We start from the raw sequence: 12,496 nt of genomic DNA, 5'->3' as shown, positions 1-12,496 counted from the left end.
GACATTAAAAAGTGTATAAATCACTAGTTTTTCGAAAGTAACACTGTCCAACAGTGGCATCCGCGGGTAAAGTCACAGCGGGAGTCCGCTGTTTTCCTCTTGGCCACGACTTATGTTGAGGAGCTGCGGGAACATTTTAGGCTTGTTGGACTTGAACCGGCGCTGCACAGACCGATCGGTTTATGACATCAAAGTACCGCGAGAGCAACTCAGAAGCATAAGGAGCCGTCTACTCTCTATTCGCTCTCGCGGTACTTTGATGTGATTCACCGATCGGTCTGTACAGCGCCGGTTCAAGTCCAACAAGCCTATTATCAGGAGTGCTGGAGGGCGGGACACGATGCTACATAAACGCTTTTTGACTTTCTCAGTTTGTGTAAATCTATAGGGTTCAGAGTATTTATTTTTCCCCACAGTAATTTCACACATGTCTAGTACAATTATGTGGTTTTGTTTTATTAATACAGTGTATATGTTTTTCTTGATATACCCCGATAGAATGGAAGTGAAATGTGACAACATGCCCCATAGGTGGAGTTCATTGTAACATGACCATTTGACAGCTTATAATGGTATCTGATCTAATAAAAAAATAATAATTAAAAAAATAAATATATATATATATATATAGTAAACCTGTTGTAGGAGACTCCAAAACAACATTAGGAAACTTTAAAATAGCAGAATAGGGGCACTTTAAAGAAACATATCAACTGTTAAATAACATATTGGAGATTAAAATAATATCAGATTTGTTTAAATTTAAAATCAACACCAAAAATAGAGATGCAAAATTAACATGAGAAAGAAATGTACTTTTTCTATGGTTAAATGCATGTTCTTTGATATCTCCCAAAGATTTCTGAAATTTGGAAGCAATTTCAGCTCGTTTCAAGCCGCAACATAAAAGAGGGATCACCAGCGTATTTCACGTAGTATAACTGCGTAGTGCGTCTGTGTTATACGTCACACGCATCACACATGACCAGCATCGGCCAATAGTGAGCCTACGTGGTGAAGTACAACACAGACGCACTACGCTATTACACTACGTGAAATAGCTCGAGGCCCAGAGAGAAGGAAATGAATAGTGGAATAAAGTCGTTATTTTTGTTTACTTTTTGCGCACAAAAAGTATTCTCGTCGCTTGATAAACTTAAGATTGAGCCACTGATGTCACCTGGACTACTTTGATGATGACTGTATTACCTTTCTGGACATGGACAGTATACCGTACATACATTTTCAGTGGAGGGACAGAAAGCTCTCGGACTAAATCTAAAATATCTTAAACTGTGTTCCGAAGATGAACGAAGGTCTTACGGGCTTGGAACGACATGAGGGTGAGTCATTAATGACATAATTTTCATTTTTGGGTGAACTAACCCTTTAATTGCTACTTTCCATGCCAGTCCGGCCCAGCCGGTATGGATATGGTTTCATTTTCCATGTGGGATTGATACTAGCACTCTTTGCAATGTGTTCCAATGTGTCAGTCATTGCCTTTATAACACAAGAGTTACAGACGTATGAGAAACAAATATAGTCACTGCATTCAAGGTTCAAGGTAGTTTATTTGTCATTACAATAACAGGTTATGTAATGAAATGCTTAGATCCCACCCCCACCCAACGTTGCCATACAAATGATAAAATTAATAACCTATCTGGAATAAAAACATCCTATCACATCCACATGAATAAATAAATATACTAACAGTAAGATAAATATAATGACAATAGATTAAACAAACAAAAAAAACAAGTAGCCAACTATGTACAGTGTTAATAAGTGCCAGTGACCATACAAATAATATGCTAGGTCCAGTTAGCTAAGTAGCAATTGTAAAGTGAAATGACAGTATAAAAGACAGTCTATATTTGGTGCAGAATGAAGGAAGTGCATTACGAGTTATATAGCCTAACGGCCAGGGGGAAGAAGCTGTCCCTGAACCTGTTGGTCTTGGTCTGGATGCATCTGAGCCTCCTGCCCGATGGCAGCTTGCTGAACAATCGATGGCCCGGGTGACTAGGATCAGAAATTATCCTCTTTGTTCTCCTCCTGCACCTCTCGTTGTGAAGATCCTGCATGGATGGCAGGTCAGACCCCGTTATGCGCTCTGCTGTTTTTATAATCCTCTGTAGTGCCTTACGATCGTGGGAGGTACAGCTGCCGTGCCATGCGGCGACACATCCGGTCAGGATACTCTCAATAGTACATCTGTAAAAATTGGACAGTATTCTTGCGTCCATGCCGAATCTCCTCAACCGTCGGAGGAAAAAGAGCCGTTTTCTGGTCTCCTTAACCACCATATTAGAGTGGATGGACCAGGTCAGGTCATCGCTAATGTTAACGCCAAGGAACTTTATGTTATTGACTCTCTCAACTACAGACTCATTGATGAAAATGGGAGCATGTTCTCCTCGCCGCTTCCTCCTGAAGTCCACAATTATCTCCTTTGTCTTACTGACGTTGAGTGAGTAAGACAAAGGAGAGTAATTAGTTATGAAGGATGATTGGATATTTCTGTTAGTAACTTGTTTACTACACTCAAATAGCGCACTTGACCAGCTACATAGAGCCAGACAACAGACAAGTGACCAATCCTGAGTGGCGAAGTCACAACATGCATGGTTAGCCAATGGTGCAGAGACTTCCGAGCCGAGAATGGTTATTAATCGTGCCGTGCCGAACCAAACTCGAGTGCAAATATAACATTAACCATTCCTTACCACTCTTAGATCCGTTTGGCCTGACAGTGGAAAAGCGGCTAATGTTTCCCAACCCTGTTCCCAGAGGAATGCCAGAACTGCACATTTAGCATGTTTGCCTATTCAGACAAACCTGATTCAAGTCAGCTTATTAGTAGATACTTCAAGACCCGGAATGAATGGGGCAATTAAGAAAGAAGTCCAGCGTGTACTGTTGTTGTGTCTTCAGAAACTGGGTTGGGAAACACCGCATTAAAGTGTAAAGCTGATGTTAAATCTGATCTGATATTTCTTTATATCTGATATTTCTGTCCGACACAATGAATCTACATCTAATTGGTGGACAAGGAGGTAATACATTCTCATTTACTGGTCAAAAAAACGGTGCCAGTTTAGAGAAGATCGCAGTCTGGGTGGGAGGATGGCAGGTTAGGGGTGTCAGGGTCTGGCTTTCAGATGGGAGAGTTGAAACTTTTGGAGTAGGTTCTGGACCGTATCAAGAGTACAAGTTCACACCTGGTGAGTGTTTCACCTCACTGTCCCTGTGGGGGAACGGAGCAGGAACACGTCTTGGAGCCATCAAATTCAAGACCAGTCTGAGGAGAAAGTTTTTTGCAAAGATGACAAGCTGGAGTTTAAGAAGAGAATATCCCATGGATGTCGGCTCTGGATATTGTTTGGGAGTTGTAAGAAGAGGTGGTTCTGACATTGACAGCATGGGATTCATGTTTCTCAAAGCAGTTGAATCAACAGTTCTCACTGACGTCCACTATCCCACTCTCCACCAACTGATACCAAAGGTGACAATAGAAGAAATCAAATCCCTCAGTTTCAGGAACAACTCATCCACCACGGACAAACAAAAGTTGAAAGCTCAAAGAAAATAACTAACAAATCTTCATGGTCTGTGAGTGCAAGTTTATCTGCAACATTTAAAATGGAAGTGAAGGCTGGGATTCCAATGGTTGCTGAAGTTACTAAAGGATTCAGTGTCACCATTGGATTTCAAAGCACTTATGGTCAGGAGCACACAGATGAGAGAACCGAAACTCTATCTACTGATGTAGAGGTGCCACCAGGGAAGAAGCTGGATGTTTCAGTCACTATTGGCAGAGCCACTTTTGACCTGCCTTACACTGGCACAGTGAAGATGACCTGCAAGAACGGCAGTGTGTTTGCATATGGAACCAAGGGCACATACAAAGGCGTCACTTACACTGATATCAAAGTGGATACCAAGGAATCTCCTCTGTAATGTCAAGACAGATTGCACATGTAATGCACAAGTTCTTTGATTACTTCTAATTGTGTCAATCATGTATCAGTTGCTTTACATTCAGACTTCATTGTATTTTTTGGGGTGGTGTTTGGGTGTTCAGGGGAAATATATATATTCAATATTTGTTGTCTTCAAATAACTTTATATAATACCAATACACAAATATTCATACAGCTTCATACTTTGTGCAATCAATTAAAAATAATCTCCAGATACTGATTCTGTTATAATGTGTTTAAAATGACATTTAATAAAAAATTATATTCTATTCTATTTCTATTTGATTTGACCCTTAAAGTAACTTAGTGATTTAACTAGATGTACCGCATGGCGGTACAAAATATGACCGCCGCTCAGGCCTGCACTGGCTTTCCACAAAAAGAAATGACGTGGAGCAATTTGGCTGTATTGCGTGTTTATGTATATACCTAAAAAAAGTAGTAGTATGTGCATGTCTGTCTGTGTGTGTGTGTATGTGTGTGTGTTTGTGTATGTGTGTGTCTGTGTGTGTGTCTGTGCGTGTATGTATGCGTGCGTACATGTGTGTGCGCGTGTGTGTTTGTGTGTGTGTCTGTGCATGTGGATTTGTATGTGTGTGTGTCTGTGCGTGTGGATGTCAGTGTGTGTGCATGCTTGCGTTTGTTTGTATTCCTGCATGTGTGTGTGTGACAGTTAGGGTTGCCAACTTCAGAAAAGGAAAATGCGGGACAATCGTGGTTATTTATAGGAAAATGAGGGACACTCAAAATATTTGTACTGTATCACACAGTGTATGTCATTTCAGTGTCTGCAGTTAAGTTTGTGTTTAAAAGGTTATCAGACATAAACACATTTGTATTGCTTAACCTATTTATGTATTTAATTCTAAAAATAATTTTAATGTCATACATGAAAAAAGTCACATTACAAACAAACAGTACAAAATAACAAATAGTTCAAAATAACAGCATTTATCTAAAATAGAAAGCTTTTTTAACATTATACACTAGGCTTACAGTTCAAAAGTTTGGGGTTAGTAAGATTATTTTTTTGGAAAAAAAATAAAGAAAGTAATTGCCTACTTTTATTCAGCAAGGATGCATTACATTAATCAAAAGTGACAGTTAAGATAATGTTACAAAAGCTTTCTATGTACTTTCTAAGAGCTTTAAAACATTAATAATAATCAGAAATGTTTTTTGAGCATATTATTCCCTCAGGTAGATTACATGTTTTCTTGCGTGGCTGGATGTTAGACTCATGAACAATAATCACGTTGTTTGCATTCGCCAAAATTGATTAGCCGAAATCAAAACGTGGACAGTGAAAGGAAATTACCGTTAGCGCGAGACGAGTCCGGCTTGAAGCGGAAGCGACCAGACGGCAGAGGATGTTCGCAAATCAAACAATGATTTGTCTCAAAACAGTGATTAAAAAAAGCTGTGATTGGATGATGACAGGTGTCGGTGATCATTCTCAAGTGTCGTGGTCAGCACTGCTGCTGTTGCTGTTGTATCAGTCAGTGGTTTATCAGCTTGTCAAAAAACGGGACACGGGAGGTCACGCAAGGGACAAATAAATTAGGCCCAAAATGCAGAACGTCCCGCCTAATTCGGGACAGTTGGCAACCTTAGTGACAGTATCATCCTAAACCAGCAACCCTTCGCTCAACACCACCATCTACAGGCCGATGAGTGTACAGTCACTAAATGTGCACATAAATTAATTTATTTTATACCCCCCCATGGATGAAATTCTACGAAACTTAGCATACCCCCAGAGGATGTCAAGTTAATCATACACATGAAATATGGTGCAGTTCTGAACATCTCAACTGAAGATAGGGGCGATTAAAGCAGAATAATATTGCATTTTCATTTTTTATGGGAGGGGCGCAAATCACAAATGAGTGATTATGGGCTAGGTTGATGTGGGCCCTTAAGACCAACATACCATCAAAATTTCTTCATCCTCGGTGCCACGGTTCAGGTAGTTATTTAGGAAAAACTGCATTTTTTGGGTTTGGGGGGGCCCAGCACGGGGGGGGAGTGGCCCCCGGGGACCAAACAAATTTTTTCCGTAAAAGTCTAGTGGGGCTACATGCCCACCAAATTTCATGTTCCCCGGTGTTTCGGTGTCCCTGGTATCGTTGACGAAAAATTCAGTAGATGACGAAAAAAAAAAAAAAAAAACTTTGACAATCCCTATATGACCGCTTTCGCTAGCTACGCTAGCGGCGGTCATAATAATACTATACAGTATCTCTGTCGTTCTATGATGCTGTAGTTCATTTGAATGTGCAGAAATTGTTAGGGTTAGGGTTGGGATCTCAGTCAAGGAGTAATTTCTCATAATATAGTGACACTTTATAGTTAACTTAATGTATTACTAACTTACATACTTTGTAACATGAAGCGCCTTTTTATATGGATTAAAAGATAGTCCAATCACAGCGAGTTCTGCGACAAAGTCACAGCCAATGACAACCCATCTGAATAGAGGCCTCACACTTGTTTATTTATGGTAAATTATGACAGATCTCTTTCACAGCTGAAGGGATTGATTCCTTAAATATTTAATATTTAGAATGTTACATTGATTTTTTCTGTAATTAAATAATAATAAAAAAATAAAAAAAAACATTTTTTTCTAAGCAATGTCCTACAGCAGTGGTAATCTTGCAGTATTCAACAAAAGATAATTGCATTTACTAAAGTGCTTCTAACATTTACAGAGTATGTATATCAATGATATAAATGTAACCACTTCTTTGGAATTAAAATAAATGTAACAAACCACTGTATTAAAAGGTTTAATAAAGCTACATGCCAGACATTTTTTAACTCCATCTAAATGTAAATGTAACAGACTCACAGAATATTGTCCAGTGTGTCATTTCTGTAATACTCTCTCAGCACAAAACAGAATTCAGAAGGTTTTCCTGAACATCTTCAATCTTTCGGACAAACTCGATGATGATACTGTACATAACTGTTATTTCTTTCTGTAAAGAGTGTTGCATAACTAAACGTTAAATGCATTTATGTAATAAGTTCACTGATATGTGGATATTTCCATTATTAAAAGTATCTCTTTATTAGCAAGCTATATTCATATGAGTTTGTTAAAAAACAAACAAAAAAAACACGATTTACATACAAGCGGGCCAGCAGTGTAACTGGTCTGATTATGACAAAATAATCGAACATCTGTTGTCATTTCCACTCTTGCAAACAGGAAGGTTATGAGGCGTGGAGAAACATCATGTATCGTTGAACATGAACAGACAGGGCAGTGGCGGTTCTACAGTGAATTACACCAGGACCTTCGTAGTGGGGAGCAGAGAGTAGTAGGTGATGGGCAGGGCACAAGGGGCTACAGGTGGGTGGCAGCGGACGGTGGGCTTTCTCTATGTTCACAGAATAACAGTGGTGAGTACAGAATCCAGCAGTTAACTACGGAGTCTTCTTACCACAGGGCAGCGATGGCAGAATGCAGTGGCGGATATCAGGTTCTCTATGTTCACAGAACAGCAATAATCAGTACAGAATCCAGCAGTTAACAACTGAGTTTTCTTCCCACAGGACAGCGATGGCAGCATGCAGCGGCGGATAGCAGTTTCTCTATGTTCACAGAACAACAGTGGTGAGTACAGAATCCAGCAGTTAACAACTGAGTCTTCTTACCACAGGACAGCGATGGCAGGCAGCAGTGGCGGTTAACGGTTTCTCTATGTTCACGTTAATTCTTGGTTCCCCACCGGGCTGGACGATCTCCGACTGAGCTTTCAGAGTGCTGGTAACATCAAGCTTTCAAATACTCATGCATATATCAAAACCACTATAAATCTTCACACGTGCTCCCTTCAATCGTCAGACACTGCAATGACACACCACTTAAGAGTGAAAAGGGTACCTTCACTTCAGCTCGTCGGGCCGGCAGATCCACTATGGTGATACATTCAAAGGGAGACACCACGTTCGATCAACAATCCAGAATTCAAAGCACACTCGTGCCTTCAAACTGCCACCTCTGCCTCTCGTCAAGTTTCTACAGAAACTGTATTTCGCTACGCTACTTGTTTTGGAACATCAACAAACACCACTAACCACTCGGTGAGTTGCACAGTTTTGAAAACTGTTAAGGGTTGTTTTAAAGACATGTTTGTGCATGCCCATAGACAGCCACTCTGAAGCGGTCAAAGGCGATTCTAAACAAATCAAAAAGTCGAGACAGGACCCATCTTCAACATTTCTGTGTCCACCACTCTATCCATCCATCCATCTTCTTCCGCTTATCCGGGGCCGGGTCGCGGGGGCAGCAGTCTAAGCAGGGATGCCCAGACTTCCCTCTCCCTAGACACTTCCTCCAGCTCTTCCGGGGGGACTCCGAGGCGATCCCAGGCCAGCCGGGAGACATAGTCCCTCCAGCGTGTCCTAGGTCTTCCCCGGGGTCTCCTCCCGGTGGGACATGCCCGGAACACCTTCCCGGGAAGGCGTCCAGGAGGCATCCGGAAAAGATGCCCGAGCCACCTCAGCTGGCCCCTCTCGATGTGGAGGAGCAGCGGCTCTACTCTGAGCTCCTCCCGAGTGACCGAGCTTCTCACCCTATCTCTAAGGGATCGCCCAGCCACTCTGCGGAGAAAGCTCATTTCGGCCGCCTGTATCCGGGATCTTGTCCTTTCGGTCATGACCCAAAGCTCATGACCATAGGTGAGAGTAGGAACGTAGATTGACCGGTAAATCGAGAGCTTCGCCTTGCGGCTCAGCTCCTTCTTCACCACGACAGACCGGTACAGCGACCGCATTACTGCAGAAGCTGCACCGATCCGTCTGTCAATCTCCCGTTCCATCCTTCCCTCACTCGTGAACAAGACCCCAAGATACTTGAACTCCTCCACTTGAGGCAGGAACTCTCCACCAACCTGAAGTGGGCAAGCCACCCTTTTCCGACTGAGGACCATGGCCTCGGATTTGGAGGTGCTGATTCTCATCCCAGCCGCTTCACACTCGGCTGCAAACCGTCCCAGTGCATGCTGAAGATCCTGGTCTGATGGGGCCAGCACGACAACATCATCTGCAAAGAGCAGAGATGAAATCGTGTGGTCCCCAAACCTGACCCCCTCCGGCCCCTGGCTGCGCCTAGAAATTCTGTCCATAAAAATTATGAACAGAACCGGCGACAAAGGGCAGGTCTGCCGGAGTCCAACATGCACTGGGAACAAGTCTGACTTACTGCCGGCAATGCGAACCAAGCTCCTGCTCCGGTCGTACAGGGACCGGACAGCCCTTAGCAAAGGACCCCGGACCCCATACTCCCGGAGCACCCTCCACAAGATGCCGCAAGGGACACAGTCGAATGCCTTCTCCAAATCCACAAAGCACATGTGGATTGGTTGGGCAAACTCCCATGAACCCTCCAGCACCCTGTAGAGGGTATAGAGCTGATCCACTGTTCCACGACCGGGACGAAAACCACACTGTTCCTCCTGAATCCGAGGTTCTACTATCGGCTGGATTCTCCTCTCCAGTACCCTGGCATAGACTTTCCCAGGGAGGCTGAGAAGTGTGATCCCCCTATAGTTGGAGCACACCCTCCGGTCCCCCTTCTTAAAAAGAGGGACCACCACCCCGGTCTGCCAGTCCAAAGGTACTGTCCCCAACCGCCACGCGATGCTGCAGAGGCGTGTCAGCCAAGACAGCCCCACAACATCCAGAGACTTGAGGTACCCAGGGCGGATCTCATCCACCCCCGGTGCCTTGCCACCGAGGAGTTTCCTGACTACCTCGGTGACTTCAGCTTGGGTGATGGACGAGTCCGCCTCCGAGCCCTCAGCCTCTGCTTCCTCAATGGAAGACGTGACGGCGGGATTGAGGAGATCCTCGAAGTATTCCTTCCACCGTCCGGTGATATCCCCAGTCGAGGTCAACAGCTGCCCACCTCCACTGTAAACAGCATTGGTAGGGCACTGCTTCCCCCTCCTGAGGCGCCGGACGGTTTGCCAGAATCTCTTCGAGGCCGACCGATAGTCCTTCTCCATGGCCTCACCAAACTCCTCCCAGGCCCGAGTTTTTGCCTCCACAACCACCCGGGCTGCAGTCCGCTTGGCCCGTCGGTACCCGTCAGCTGCCTCAGGAGTCCCACAAGCCAGCCAGGTCCGATAGGACTCCTTCTTCAGCTTGACGGCATCCCTTACTTCCGGTGTCCACCACCGGGTTCGGGGATTGCCGCCTCGACAGGCACCGGAGACCTTACGGCCACAGCTCCGAGTGGCCGCGTTGACAATGGAGGTGGAGAACATGGTCCACTCGGACTCAATATCTCCAGACTCCCTCGGGATCTGGTCGAAGCTCTGTCGGAGGTGGGAGTTGAAGATCTCTCTGACAGGGGATTCGGCCAAACGTTCCCAACAGACCCTCACAGTACGTTTGGGTCTGCCGAGTCTGTCCAGCTTCCTCCCCCGCCATCGGATCCAACTCACCACCAGGTGGTGATCAGTTGACAGCTCCGCCCCTCTTTTCACCCGAGTGTCCAAGACATACGGCCGGAGGTCAGATGAAACAACCACAAAGTCGATCATCGACCTCCGGCCTAGGGTGTCCTGGTGCCATGTGCACTGATGGACACCCTTATGCTTGAACATGGTGTTCGTTATGGACAAGCTGTAACTAGCACAGAAGTCCAATAACAGAACACCACTCGGGTTCAGATCAGGGGGGCCGTTCCTCCCAATCACGCCCCTCCAGGTGTCACTGTCACTGCCCACGTGGGCGTTGAAGTCTCCCAGTAGAACGATGGAGTCCCCAGTCGGAGCACTTTCCAGCACCCCTCCCAGAGACTCCAAGAAGGCCGGGTACTCTGCACTGCCGTTTGGCCCGTAGGCACAAACAACAGTGAGAGACCTATCCCTGACCCGAAGGCGCAGGGAAGCGACCCTCTCGTTCACCGGGGTGAACTCCAACTGATGGCGGCTGAGCTGGGGGGCTGTAAGCAAACCCACACCAGCCCGCCGCCTCTCACCATGGGCAACTCCAGAGTGGTGAAGAGTCCATCCTCTCTCGAGGAGTGTGGTTCCAGAGCCCAAGCCGTGCGTGGAGGTGATCCCAACTATCTCTAGTCGGAATCTCTGAACCTCACGCACAATCTCAGGCTCCTTCCCCACCAGAGAGGTAACATTCCATGTCCCTAGAGCTAGATTCCGCGTCCAGGGATCGGGTTGTCTAGGCCCCCGCCTTTGACTGCCGCCCGATCCACTTAGCACCGGCCCCTTGCGGTCCCTCCTGCAGGTGGTGGGTCCACGGGAGGGTGGCCCCACGTCGCCCCTTCGGGCTGAGCCCGGCCGGACCCCATGGGGGGAGGCCCGACCACCAGGCGCTCGCATACGAGCCCCAACCCCGGGCCTGGCTCCAGGGTGGTTGCTGTGTTACAGTTTGATTAATGTAAATTATCGAGTTGTTTATCTCTTTAGTGTCCCCTGCATTCACCTTGTATTGACTGCCACAAATATAACATAGAAAGTAATTTGTTATTTAAGTTATTTACTGGCTTTATTCCTTGCTTGTGGTTACTTTAATGACTGTCAAGTTAATAGTATTTGTCGTATTTCTGTAAGTTACTCCGTAAATCAGCACATTAGTCAAAACTCCTTTACAGTACCGCTTGGCAATTGATCATTCTGTGAAGGTCTAATTACATGTGCATCCCACAGACATGCGATTTCATCCAATTTGTCCTGCAATAAAAAATTAAATATTTTAGCCAAGGCGGAGTCGACAGGCCGAGGTGGAGTGATGAGCTCTGATACTGGAGACCAGAAGACCAGAGGCAGATCCACACAACTGAGTGAGTTAGAGAAGTCAAGGGCTGAAGGGAACCAGCAGAGTCAAATAGCACGACGAAGAAGATATACTCAAATAAGCTTTATTTAATAATACAAGATCACTCAAAACACAGAAATACATAAAGGAGACGACATCCAGACTTAACATTGAAGTTAACGAGAACCGAAACACTGAAACACAGGGATATTAATACAAGGAACAAACTAAGGGAACTAGAAGAACACATTCAGAATCTAATAATCAATGATTAACCATAGCAACAAACTAGAGAGTGAATGAGTAACCAAATGAACTAATATATGAACAAGAGCAAACAGAGTGTAAACCAAACCAAAACAGAACATGAGAGAATATACATGTTACACACAAAAAAACTTTTTATATATATATATATATATATATATATATATATATATTCTACTGTGCTTATTATTTATTAAACCTTCATTTTACATTTAAGGTCATAGCCAGTGAAATATAGCAAAAAATAAGTGACAAATGGTTTGTAAAACATAATTAGAGTGCCATAATTAATGCACAAACAATTAAGAATACAGTCGAGTCTTACAGAAATTATTATCTTAGTACAGTATGTGTAGTAAGTGTATACATAAGACATTAATATGAAGTAAGAAGAATATCATCATATTCTGTGTATTTGAGATTACTGTTGGAATCCTTTAGAT

General features: G+C 44.3%; 1 pseudogene across 1 annotated transcript; it reads left to right on the top strand.

Moving 5' to 3' along the window:
* Nucleotides 1-3,031: 3,031 nt before the first annotated feature.
* On the top strand, nt 3,032-3,966 carry LOC308705843 (aerolysin-like protein; annotated as a pseudogene). Its single transcript has one exon. The product of its transcript is annotated as an aerolysin-like protein (transcript).
* Nucleotides 3,967-12,496: the final 8,530 nt, after the last annotated feature.

Source organism: Scardinius erythrophthalmus (genome assembly GCF_964197995.2).
Source record: "Scardinius erythrophthalmus genome assembly, chromosome: 2".
NCBI classification, from domain to species: domain Eukaryota; kingdom Metazoa; phylum Chordata; class Actinopteri; order Cypriniformes; family Leuciscidae; genus Scardinius; species Scardinius erythrophthalmus.
The sequence above is the reverse complement of the archived record's forward strand: the minus strand, read 5'-3'. Positions and strand labels throughout refer to the sequence as shown.